General features: G+C 46.6%; 9 non-coding genes across 9 annotated transcripts; 4 read left to right on the top strand and 5 right to left on the bottom strand.

The window, feature by feature from the left end:
- Positions 1-358: 358 nt before the first annotated feature.
- Positions 359-430, top strand: trnad-guc (transfer RNA aspartic acid (anticodon GUC)). Its single transcript has one exon. It is a non-coding gene; the product is annotated as a tRNA-Asp (tRNA).
- A 1,391-nt stretch (positions 431-1,821) lies between these two features.
- trnal-aag (transfer RNA leucine (anticodon AAG)) lies at positions 1,822-1,904 on the bottom strand. The gene has a single exon. It is a non-coding gene; the product is annotated as a tRNA-Leu (tRNA).
- Positions 1,905-2,719: 815 nt separating this feature from the next.
- trnal-aag (transfer RNA leucine (anticodon AAG)) lies at positions 2,720-2,802 on the bottom strand. The gene has a single exon. It is a non-coding gene; the product is annotated as a tRNA-Leu (tRNA).
- A 1,148-nt stretch (positions 2,803-3,950) lies between these two features.
- trnad-guc (transfer RNA aspartic acid (anticodon GUC)) lies at positions 3,951-4,022 on the top strand. The gene has a single exon. It is a non-coding gene; the product is annotated as a tRNA-Asp (tRNA).
- A 1,724-nt stretch (positions 4,023-5,746) lies between these two features.
- On the top strand, positions 5,747-5,818 carry trnad-guc (transfer RNA aspartic acid (anticodon GUC)). Its single transcript has one exon. It is a non-coding gene; the product is annotated as a tRNA-Asp (tRNA).
- Positions 5,819-7,209: 1,391 nt separating this feature from the next.
- On the bottom strand, positions 7,210-7,292 carry trnal-aag (transfer RNA leucine (anticodon AAG)). Its single transcript has one exon. It is a non-coding gene; the product is annotated as a tRNA-Leu (tRNA).
- Positions 7,293-8,107: 815 nt separating this feature from the next.
- trnal-aag (transfer RNA leucine (anticodon AAG)) lies at positions 8,108-8,190 on the bottom strand. The gene has a single exon. It is a non-coding gene; the product is annotated as a tRNA-Leu (tRNA).
- A 1,148-nt stretch (positions 8,191-9,338) lies between these two features.
- On the top strand, positions 9,339-9,410 carry trnad-guc (transfer RNA aspartic acid (anticodon GUC)). The gene has a single exon. It is a non-coding gene; the product is annotated as a tRNA-Asp (tRNA).
- Positions 9,411-10,801: 1,391 nt separating this feature from the next.
- trnal-aag (transfer RNA leucine (anticodon AAG)) lies at positions 10,802-10,884 on the bottom strand. Its single transcript has one exon. It is a non-coding gene; the product is annotated as a tRNA-Leu (tRNA).
- Between the last annotated feature and the right edge of the window lie 1,128 nt (positions 10,885-12,012).

The raw sequence follows: 12,012 nt of genomic DNA, 5'->3' as shown, positions 1-12,012 counted from the left end.
ATGGTCCTCTAGGAGAAATCTGCAATGTCAGAAGTGGGATTTGAACCCAGGCCTCCAGGGGAGACTGCGACCTGAACGCAGCGCCTCAGACCGCTCGGCCATCCTGACTACTAAAAGGAATATTTGACGACACTGTCGGCGGGCCCAGACATCATTCCAGCGAATATGTGGGTCTGCATTGTGTTCGTGTTGAAGGGGAATATTGACGAGGCATGCAGCTTCATGGAAGACTCTCCTTCTGAGTGATGGGACTGTGATAGCAATTTTCCTGCACCTTGAAACGGGACACGAAAATCTTATTTCACTTCCTGGCGATAGTTGTCTTTTCATCTGACGACTGTGTCAGTCACACAGAAATTCCTCGTTAGTATAATGGACAGTATCTCCGCCTGTCACGCGGAAGATCGGGGTTCGATTCCCCGACGGGGAGAGCTAGGTCTTTTATCAGCTGCCTGCCACCAAGTGATGATTGCTTTGATACTCTCACCCATCTTCGGCCTAAATGTCAATAGCCCCCTTCAAATAGCCTAACATGATGCCAGGTTTCTTCGGTCAAAAGCCCTTTCCCGTTTACTATGGTGTTAAGTGCAAACCAAGACCTTATAATCAACAATGTGCCTTTTGCTAATGATTCTGTCCTGCCCAAAGCACTGTAGAAGGTTGTGACAACACAGCTTGTTGAGCTGTGGTCAGAAGATTCTCATGCAACAAGTGTCTTGGCTGTTGTTTAACAGGGCTCCTGATGCAAACAAATAGTAGGCATAGCATTTGGAAGCAAGAACTCTTCGGAGGTAAAGCGGCCACAATAATCTTTAAACTAGATGATGCAGTGTCAGAATAGCAATACGACATGGTATTGCTAAGCAAGGAGTAAACTTGGGTTGCCTTGCCAGTGAAAAGTTTTCTCTAGGAGAACTCTGCAATGTCAGAAGTGGGATTTGAACCCACGCCTCCAGGGGAGACTGCGACCTGAACGCAGCTCCTTAGACCGCTCGGCCATCCTGACTACTAAAAGGAATATTTGACGACACTGTCGGCGGGCCCAGGCATCATTCCAGCGAATATGTGGGTCTGCGTTGTCTTCGTGTTGAAGGGGAATATTGACGAGGCATGCAGCTTCATGGAAGACTCTCCTTCTGAGTGATGGGACTGTGATAGCAATTTTCCTGCACCTTGAAACGGAACACCAAAATCTTATTTCACTCCTTTGCGATAGTTGTCTTTTCATCTGACGACTGTGTCAGTCACACAGAAATTCCTCGTTAGTATAATGGACACTATCTCCGCCTGTCACGCGGAAGATCGGGGTTCGATTCCCCGACGGAGAGAGCTAGGTCTTTTATCAGCTGCCTGCCACCAAGTGATGATTGTTTTGATACTCTCACCCATCTTCTACCTAAATGTAAATAGCCCCCTTCAAATAGCCTAACATGAGGCCAAGTTGCTTCGGTCAAAAGCCCTTTCCCGTTTACTATGGTGTTAAGTGCAAACCAAGACCTTATAATCAACAATGTTCCTTTTGCTAATGATTCTGTCCTGCCCAAAGCACTGTAGAAGGTTGTGACAACACAGCTTGTTGAGCTGTGGTCAGAAGATTCTCATGCAACAAGTGTCTTGGCTGTTGTTTAACAGGTCTCCTGGGGCAAACAAATAGTAGGCATAGCATTTGGAAGCAAGAACTCTTCGGAGATAAAGCGGCCACAATAATCTTTAAACTAGATGATGCAGTGGCAGAATAGCAATACGACATGTTATTGCTAAGCAAGGAGTAAACTTGGGTTGCCTTGCCAGTGAAAATTTATCTCTAGGAGAAATCTGCAATGTCAGAAGTGGGATTTGAACCCACGCCTCCAGGGGAGACTGCGACCTTAACGCAGCGCCTTAGACCGCTCGGCCATCCTGACTACTAAAAGGAATATTTGACGACACTGTCGGCGGGCCCAGGCATCATTCCAGCGAATATGTGGGTCTGCGTTGTCTTCGTGTTGAAGGGGAATATTGACGAGGCATGCAGCTTCATGGAAGACTCTCCTTCTGAGTGATGGGACTGTGATAGCAATTTTCCTGCACCTTGAAACGGGACACGAAAATCTTATTTCACTCCTTGGCGATAGTTGTCTTTTCATCTGACGACTGTGTCAGTCACACAGAAATTCCTCGTTAGTATAATGGACAGTATCTCCGCCTGTCACGCGGAAGATAGGGGTTCGATTCCCCGATAGGGAGAGCTCGGTCTTTTATCAGCTGCCTGCCACCAAGTGATGATTGCTTTGATACTCTCACCCATCTTCGGCCTAAATGTCAATAGCCCCCTTCAAATAGCCCAACATGATGCCAGGTTTCTTCGGTCAAAAGCCCTTTCCCGTTTACTATGGTGTTAAGTGCAAACCAAGACCTTATAATCAACAATGCGCCTTTTGCTAATGATTCTGTCCTGCCCAAAGCACTGTAGAAGGTTGTGACAACACAGCTTGTTGAGCTGTGGTCAGAAGATTCTCATGCAACAAGTGTCTTGGCTGTTGTTTAACAGGGCTCCTGATGCAAACAAATAGTAGGCATAGCATTTGGAAGCAAGAACTCTTCGGAGGTAAAGCGGCCACAATAATCTTTAAACTAGATGATGCAGTGGCAGAATAGCAATACAACATGGTATTGCTAAGCAAGGAGTAAACTTGGGTTGCCTTGCCAGTGAAAAGTTTTCTCCAGGAGAAATCTGCAATGTCAGAAGTGGGATTTTAACCCACGCCTCCAGGGGAGACTGCGACCTTAACGCAGCGCCTTAGACCGCTCGGCCATCCTGACTACTAAAAGGAATATTTGACGACACTGTCTGCGGGCCCAGGCATCATTCCAGCGAATATGTGGGTCTGCGTTGTGTTCGTGTTGAAGGGGAATATTGACGAGGCATGCAGCTTCATGGAAGACTCTCCTTCTGAGTGATGGGACTGTGATAGCAATTTTCCTGCACCTTGAAACGGGACACGAAAATCTTATTTCACTCCTTGCCGATAGTTGTCTTTTCATCTGACGACTGTGTCAGTCACACAGAAATTCCTCGTTAGTATAATGGACAGCATCTCCGCCTGTCACGCGGATAATCGGGGTTCGATTCCCCGACGGGGAGAGCTAGGTCTTTTATCAGCTGCCTGCCACCAAGTGATGATTGCTTTGATACTCTCACCCATCTTCGGCCTAAATGTCAATAGCCCCCTTCAAATAGCCTAACATGATGCCAGGTTTCTTCGGTCAAAAGCCCTTTCCCGTTTACTATGGTGTTAAGTGCAAACCAAGACCTTATAATCAACAATGTGCCTTTTGCTAATGATTCTGTCCTGCCCAAAGCACTGTAGAAGGTTGTGACAACACAGCTTGTTGAGCTGTGGTCAGAAGATTCTCATGCAACAAGTGTCTTGGCTGTTGTTTAACAGGGCTCCTGAGGCAAACAAATAGTAGGCATAGCATTTGGAAGCAAGAACTCTTCGGAGGTAAAGCGGCCACAATAATCTTTAAACTAGATGATGCAGTGGCAGAATAGCAATACGACATGTTATTGCTAAGCAAGGAGTAATCTTGAGTTGCCTTGCCAGTGAAAATGGTCCTCTAGGAGAAATCTGCAATGTCAGAAGTGGGATTTGAACCCAGGCCTCCAGGGGAGACTGCGACCTGAACGCAGCGCCTCAGACCGCTCGGCCATCCTGACTACTAAAAGGAATATTTGACGACACTGTCGGCGGGCCCAGACATCATTCCAGCGAATATGTGGGTCTGCATTGTGTTCGTGTTGAAGGGGAATATTGACGAGGCATGCAGCTTCATGGAAGACTCTCCTTCTGAGTGATGGGACTGTGATAGCAATTTTCCTGCACCTTGAAACGGGACACGAAAATCTTATTTCACTTCCTGGCGATAGTTGTCTTTTCATCTGACGACTGTGTCAGTCACACAGAAATTCCTCGTTAGTATAATGGACAGTATCTCCGCCTGTCACGCGGAAGATCGGGGTTCGATTCCCCGACGGGGAGAGCTAGGTCTTTTATCAGCTGCCTGCCACCAAGTGATGATTGCTTTGATACTCTCACCCATCTTCGGCCTAAATGTCAATAGCCCCCTTCAAATAGCCTAACATGATGCCAGGTTTCTTCGGTCAAAAGCCCTTTCCCGTTTACTATGGTGTTAAGTGCAAACCAAGACCTTATAATCAACAATGTGCCTTTTGCTAATGATTCTGTCCTGCCCAAAGCACTGTAGAAGGTTGTGACAACACAGCTTGTTGAGCTGTGGTCAGAAGATTCTCATGCAACAAGTGTCTTGGCTGTTGTTTAACAGGGCTCCTGATGCAAACAAATAGTAGGCATAGCATTTGGAAGCAAGAACTCTTCGGAGGTAAAGCGGCCACAATAATCTTTAAACTAGATGATGCAGTGTCAGAATAGCAATACGACATGGTATTGCTAAGCAAGGAGTAAACTTGGGTTGCCTTGCCAGTGAAAAGTTTTCTCTAGGAGAACTCTGCAATGTCAGAAGTGGGATTTGAACCCACGCCTCCAGGGGAGACTGCGACCTGAACGCAGCTCCTTAGACCGCTCGGCCATCCTGACTACTAAAAGGAATATTTGACGACACTGTCGGCGGGCCCAGGCATCATTCCAGCGAATATGTGGGTCTGCGTTGTCTTCGTGTTGAAGGGGAATATTGACGAGGCATGCAGCTTCATGGAAGACTCTCCTTCTGAGTGATGGGACTGTGATAGCAATTTTCCTGCACCTTGAAACGGAACACCAAAATCTTATTTCACTCCTTTGCGATAGTTGTCTTTTCATCTGACGACTGTGTCAGTCACACAGAAATTCCTCGTTAGTATAATGGACACTATCTCCGCCTGTCACGCGGAAGATCGGGGTTCGATTCCCCGACGGAGAGAGCTAGGTCTTTTATCAGCTGCCTGCCACCAAGTGATGATTGTTTTGATACTCTCACCCATCTTCTACCTAAATGTAAATAGCCCCCTTCAAATAGCCTAACATGAGGCCAAGTTGCTTCGGTCAAAAGCCCTTTCCCGTTTACTATGGTGTTAAGTGCAAACCAAGACCTTATAATCAACAATGTTCCTTTTGCTAATGATTCTGTCCTGCCCAAAGCACTGTAGAAGGTTGTGACAACACAGCTTGTTGAGCTGTGGTCAGAAGATTCTCATGCAACAAGTGTCTTGGCTGTTGTTTAACAGGTCTCCTGGGGCAAACAAATAGTAGGCATAGCATTTGGAAGCAAGAACTCTTCGGAGATAAAGCGGCCACAATAATCTTTAAACTAGATGATGCAGTGGCAGAATAGCAATACGACATGTTATTGCTAAGCAAGGAGTAAACTTGGGTTGCCTTGCCAGTGAAAATTTATCTCTAGGAGAAATCTGCAATGTCAGAAGTGGGATTTGAACCCACGCCTCCAGGGGAGACTGCGACCTGAACGCAGCGCCTCAGACCGCTCGGCCATCCTGACTACTAAAAGGAATATTTGACGACACTGTCGGCGGGCCCAGACATCATTCCAGCGAATATGTGGGTCTGCATTGTGTTCGTGTTGAAGGGGAATATTGACGAGGCATGCAGCTTCATGGAAGACTCTCCTTCTGAGTGATGGGACTGTGATAGCAATTTTCCTGCACCTTGAAACGGGACACGAAAATCTTATTTCACTTCCTGGCGATAGTTGTCTTTTCATCTGACGACTGTGTCAGTCACACAGAAATTCCTCGTTAGTATAATGGACAGTATCTCCGCCTGTCACGCGGAAGATCGGGGTTCGATTCCCCGACGGGGAGAGCTAGGTCTTTTATCAGCTGCCTGCCACCAAGTGATGATTGCTTTGATACTCTCACCCATCTTCGGCCTAAATGTCAATAGCCCCCTTCAAATAGCCTAACATGATGCCAGGTTTCTTCGGTCAAAAGCCCTTTCCCGTTTACTATGGTGTTAAGTGCAAACCAAGACCTTATAATCAACAATGTGCCTTTTGCTAATGATTCTGTCCTGCCCAAAGCACTGTAGAAGGTTGTGACAACACAGCTTGTTGAGCTGTGGTCAGAAGATTCTCATGCAACAAGTGTCTTGGCTGTTGTTTAACAGGGCTCCTGATGCAAACAAATAGTAGGCATAGCATTTGGAAGCAAGAACTCTTCGGAGGTAAAGCGGCCACAATAATCTTTAAACTAGATGATGCAGTGTCAGAATAGCAATACGACATGGTATTGCTAAGCAAGGAGTAAACTTGGGTTGCCTTGCCAGTGAAAAGTTTTCTCTAGGAGAACTCTGCAATGTCAGAAGTGGGATTTGAACCCACGCCTCCAGGGGAGACTGCGACCTGAACGCAGCTCCTTAGACCGCTCGGCCATCCTGACTACTAAAAGGAATATTTGACGACACTGTCGGCGGGCCCAGGCATCATTCCAGCGAATATGTGGGTCTGCGTTGTCTTCGTGTTGAAGGGGAATATTGACGAGGCATGCAGCTTCATGGAAGACTCTCCTTCTGAGTGATGGGACTGTGATAGCAATTTTCCTGCACCTTGAAACGGAACACCAAAATCTTATTTCACTCCTTTGCGATAGTTGTCTTTTCATCTGACGACTGTGTCAGTCACACAGAAATTCCTCGTTAGTATAATGGACACTATCTCCGCCTGTCACGCGGAAGATCGGGGTTCGATTCCCCGACGGAGAGAGCTAGGTCTTTTATCAGCTGCCTGCCACCAAGTGATGATTGTTTTGATACTCTCACCCATCTTCTACCTAAATGTAAATAGCCCCCTTCAAATAGCCTAACATGAGGCCAAGTTGCTTCGGTCAAAAGCCCTTTCCCGTTTACTATGGTGTTAAGTGCAAACCAAGACCTTATAATCAACAATGTTCCTTTTGCTAATGATTCTGTCCTGCCCAAAGCACTGTAGAAGGTTGTGACAACACAGCTTGTTGAGCTGTGGTCAGAAGATTCTCATGCAACAAGTGTCTTGGCTGTTGTTTAACAGGTCTCCTGGGGCAAACAAATAGTAGGCATAGCATTTGGAAGCAAGAACTCTTCGGAGATAAAGCGGCCACAATAATCTTTAAACTAGATGATGCAGTGGCAGAATAGCAATACGACATGTTATTGCTAAGCAAGGAGTAAACTTGGGTTGCCTTGCCAGTGAAAATTTATCTCTAGGAGAAATCTGCAATGTCAGAAGTGGGATTTGAACCCACGCCTCCAGGGGAGACTGCGACCTTAACGCAGCGCCTTAGACCGCTCGGCCATCCTGACTACTAAAAGGAATATTTGACGACACTGTCGGCGGGCCCAGGCATCATTCCAGCGAATATGTGGGTCTGCGTTGTCTTCGTGTTGAAGGGGAATATTGACGAGGCATGCAGCTTCATGGAAGACTCTCCTTCTGAGTGATGGGACTGTGATAGCAATTTTCCTGCACCTTGAAACGGGACACGAAAATCTTATTTCACTCCTTGGCGATAGTTGTCTTTTCATCTGACGACTGTGTCAGTCACACAGAAATTCCTCGTTAGTATAATGGATAGTATCTTTGCCTGTCACGCGGAAGATAGGGGTTCGATTCCCCGATAGGGAGAGCTCGGTCTTTTATCAGCTGCCTGCCACCAAGTGATGATTGCTTTGATACTCTCACCCATCTTCGGCCTAAATGTCAATAGCCCCCTTCAAATAGCCCAACATGATGCCAGGTTTCTTCGGTCAAAAGCCCTTTCCCGTTTACTATGGTGTTAAGTGCAAACCAAGACCTTATAATCAACAATGCGCCTTTTGCTAATGATTCTGTCCTGCCCAAAGCACTGTAGAAGGTTGTGACAACACAGCTTGTTGAGCTGTGGTCAGAAGATTCTCATGCAACAAGTGTCTTGGCTGTTGTTTAACAGGGCTCCTGATGCAAACAAATAGTAGGCATAGCATTTGGAAGCAAGAACTCTTCGGAGGTAAAGCGGCCACAATAATCTTTAAACTAGATGATGCAGTGGCAGAATAGCAATACAACATGGTATTGCTAAGCAAGGAGTAAACTTGGGTTGCCTTGCCAGTGAAAAGTTTTCTCCAGGAGAAATCTGCAATGTCAGAAGTGGGATTTTAACCCACGCCTCCAGGGGAGACTGCGACCTTAACGCAGCGCCTTAGACCGCTCGGCCATCCTGACTACTAAAAGGAATATTTGACGACACTGTCTGCGGGCCCAGGCATCATTCCAGCGAATATGTGGGTCTGCGTTGTGTTCGTGTTGAAGGGGAATATTGACGAGGCATGCAGCTTCATGGAAGACTCTCCTTCTGAGTGATGGGACTGTGATAGCAATTTTCCTGCACCTTGAAACGGGACACGAAAATCTTATTTCACTCCTTGCCGATAGTTGTCTTTTCATCTGACGACTGTGTCAGTCACACAGAAATTCCTCGTTAGTATAATGGACAGCATCTCCGCCTGTCACGCGGATAATCGGGGTTCGATTCCCCTACGGGGAGAGCTAGGTCTTTTATCAGCTGCCTGCCACCAAGTGATGATTGTTTTGATACTCTCACCCATCTTCGGCCTAAATGTCAATAGCCCCCTTCAAATAGCCTAACATGATGCCAGGTTTCTTCGGTCAAAAGCCCTTTCCCGTTTACTATGGTGTTAAGTGCAAACCAAGACCTTATAATCAACAATGTGCCTTTTGCTAATGATTCTGTCCTGCCCAAAGCACTGTAGAAGGTTGTGACAACACAGCTTGTTGAGCTGTGGTCAGAAGATTCTCATGCAACAAGTGTCTTGGCTGTTGTTTAACAGGGCTCCTGAGGCAAACAAATAGTAGGCATAGCATTTGGAAGCAAGAACTCTTCGGAGGTAAAGCGGCCACAATAATCTTTAAACTAGATGATGCAGTGGCAGAATAGCAATACGACATGTTATTGCTAAGCAAGGAGTAAACTTGAGTTGCCTTGCCAGTGAAAATGGTCCTCTAGGAGAAATCTGCAATGTCAGAAGTGGGATTTGAACCCAGGCCTCCAGGGGAGACTGCGACCTGAACGCAGCGCCTCAGACCGCTCGGCCATCCTGACTACTAAAAGGAATATTTGACGACACTGTCGGCGGGCCCAGACATCATTCCAGCGAATATGTGGGTCTGCATTGTGTTCGTGTTGAAGGGGAATATTGACGAGGCATGCAGCTTCATGGAAGACTCTCCTTCTGAGTGATGGGACTGTGATAGCAATTTTCCTGCACCTTGAAACGGGACACGAAAATCTTATTTCACTTCCTGGCGATAGTTGTCTTTTCATCTGACGACTGTGTCAGTCACACAGAAATTCCTCGTTAGTATAATGGACAGTATCTCCGCCTGTCACGCGGAAGATCGGGGTTCGATTCCCCGACGGGGAGAGCTAGGTCTTTTATCAGCTGCCTGCCACCAAGTGATGATTGCTTTGATACTCTCACCCATCTTCGGCCTAAATGTCAATAGCCCCCTTCAAATAGCCTAACATGATGCCAGGTTTCTTCGGTCAAAAGCCCTTTCCCGTTTACTATGGTGTTAAGTGCAAACCAAGACCTTATAATCAACAATGTGCCTTTTGCTAATGATTCTGTCCTGCCCAAAGCACTGTAGAAGGTTGTGACAACACAGCTTGTTGAGCTGTGGTCAGAAGATTCTCATGCAACAAGTGTCTTGGCTGTTGTTTAACAGGGCTCCTGATGCAAACAAATAGTAGGCATAGCATTTGGAAGCAAGAACTCTTCGGAGGTAAAGCGGCCACAATAATCTTTAAACTAGATGATGCAGTGTCAGAATAGCAATACGACATGGTATTGCTAAGCAAGGAGTAAACTTGGGTTGCCTTGCCAGTGAAAAGTTTTCTCTAGGAGAACTCTGCAATGTCAGAAGTGGGATTTGAACCCACGCCTCCAGGGGAGACTGCGACCTGAACGCAGCTCCTTAGACCGCTCGGCCATCCTGACTACTAAAAGGAATATTTGACGACACTGTCGGCGGGCCCAGGCATCATTCCAGCGAATATGTGGGTCTGCGTTGTCTTCGTGTTGAAGGGGAATATTGACGAGGCATGCAGCTTCATGGAAGACTCTCCTTCTGAGTGATGGGACTGTGATAGCAATTTTCCTGCACCTTGAAACGGAACACCAAAATCTTATTTCACTCCTTTGCGATAGTTGTCTTTTCATCTGACGACTGTGTCAGTCACACAGAAATTCCTCGTTAGTATAATGGACACTATCTCCGCCTGTCACGCGGAAGATCGGGGTTCGATTCCCCGACGGAGAGAGCTAGGTCTTTTATCAGCTGCCTGCCACCAAGTGATGATTGTTTTGATACTCTCACCCATCTTCTACCTAAATGTAAATAGCCCCCTTCAAATAGCCTAACATGAGGCCAAGTTGCTTCGGTCAAAAGCCCTTTCCCGTTTACTATGGTGTTAAGTGCAAACCAAGACCTTATAATCAACAATGTTCCTTTTGCTAATGATTCTGTCCTGCCCAAAGCACTGTAGAAGGTTGTGACAACACAGCTTGTTGAGCTGTGGTCAGAAGATTCTCATGCAACAAGTGTCTTGGCTGTTGTTTAACAGGTCTCCTGGGGCAAACAAATAGTAGGCATAGCATTTGGAAGCAAGAACTCTTCGGAGATAAAGCGGCCACAATAATCTTTAAACTAGATGATGCAGTGGCAGAATAGCAATACGACATGTTATTGCTAAGCAAGGAGTAAACTTGGGTTGCCTTGCCAGTGAAAATTTATCTCTAGGAGAAATCTGCAATGTCAGAAGTGGGATTTGAACCCACGCCTCCAGGGGAGACTGCGACCTTAACGCAGCGCCTTAGACCGCTCGGCCATCCTGACTACTAAAAGGAATATTTGACGACACTGTCGGCGGGCCCAGGCATCATTCCAGCGAATATGTGGGTCTGCGTTGTCTTCGTGTTGAAGGGGAATATTGACGAGGCATGCAGCTTCATGGAAGACTCTCCTTCTGAGTGATGGGACTGTGATAGCAATTTTCCTGCACCTTGAAACGGGACACGAAAATCTTATTTCACTCCTTGGCGATAGTTGTCTTTTCATCTGACGACTGTGTCAGTCACACAGAAATTCCTCGTTAGTATAATGGACAGTATCTCCGCCTGTCACGCGGAAGATAGGGGTTCGATTCCCCGATAGGGAGAGCTCGGTCTTTTATCAGCTGCCTGCCACCAAGTGATGATTGCTTTGATACTCTCACCCATCTTCGGCCTAAATGTCAATAGCCCCCTTCAAATAGCCCAACATGATGCCAGGTTTCTTCGGTCAAAAGCCCTTTCCCGTTTACTATGGTGTTAAGTGCAAACCAAGACCTTATAATCAACAATGCGCCTTTTGCTAATGATTCTGTCCTGCCCAAAGCACTGTAGAAGGTTGTGACAACACAGCTTGTTGAGCTGTGGTCAGAAGATTCTCATGCAACAAGTGTCTTGGCTGTTGTTTAACAGGGCTCCTGATGCAAACAAATAGTAGGCATAGCATTTGGAAGCAAGAACTCTTCGGAGGTAAAGCGGCCACAATAATCTTTAAACTAGATGATGCAGTGGCAGAATAGCAATACGACATGGTATTGCTAAGCAAGGAGTAAACTTGGGTTGCCTTGCCAGTGAAAAGTTTTCTCCAGGAGAAATCTGCAATGTCAGAAGTGGGATTTGAACCCACGCCTCCAGGGGAGACTGCGACCTGAACGCAGCGCCTCAGACCGCTCGGCCATCCTGACTACTAAAAGGAATATTTGACGACACTGTCTGCGGGCCCAGGCATCATTCCAGCGAATATGTGGGTCTGCATTGTCTTCGTGTTGAAGGGGAATATTGACGAGGCATGCAGCTTCATGGAAGACTCTCCTTCTGAGTGATGGGACTGTGATAGCAATTTTCCTGCACCTTGAAACGGGACACGAAAATCTTATTTCACTCCTTGGCGATAGTTGTCTTTTCATCTGACGAC

Source organism: Odontesthes bonariensis, chromosome 5, assembly GCF_027942865.1.
Source record: "Odontesthes bonariensis isolate fOdoBon6 chromosome 5, fOdoBon6.hap1, whole genome shotgun sequence".
NCBI classification, from domain to species: Eukaryota; Metazoa; Chordata; class Actinopteri; order Atheriniformes; family Atherinopsidae; genus Odontesthes; species Odontesthes bonariensis.
This window is presented reverse-complemented; position numbering and strand designations above follow the sequence as displayed.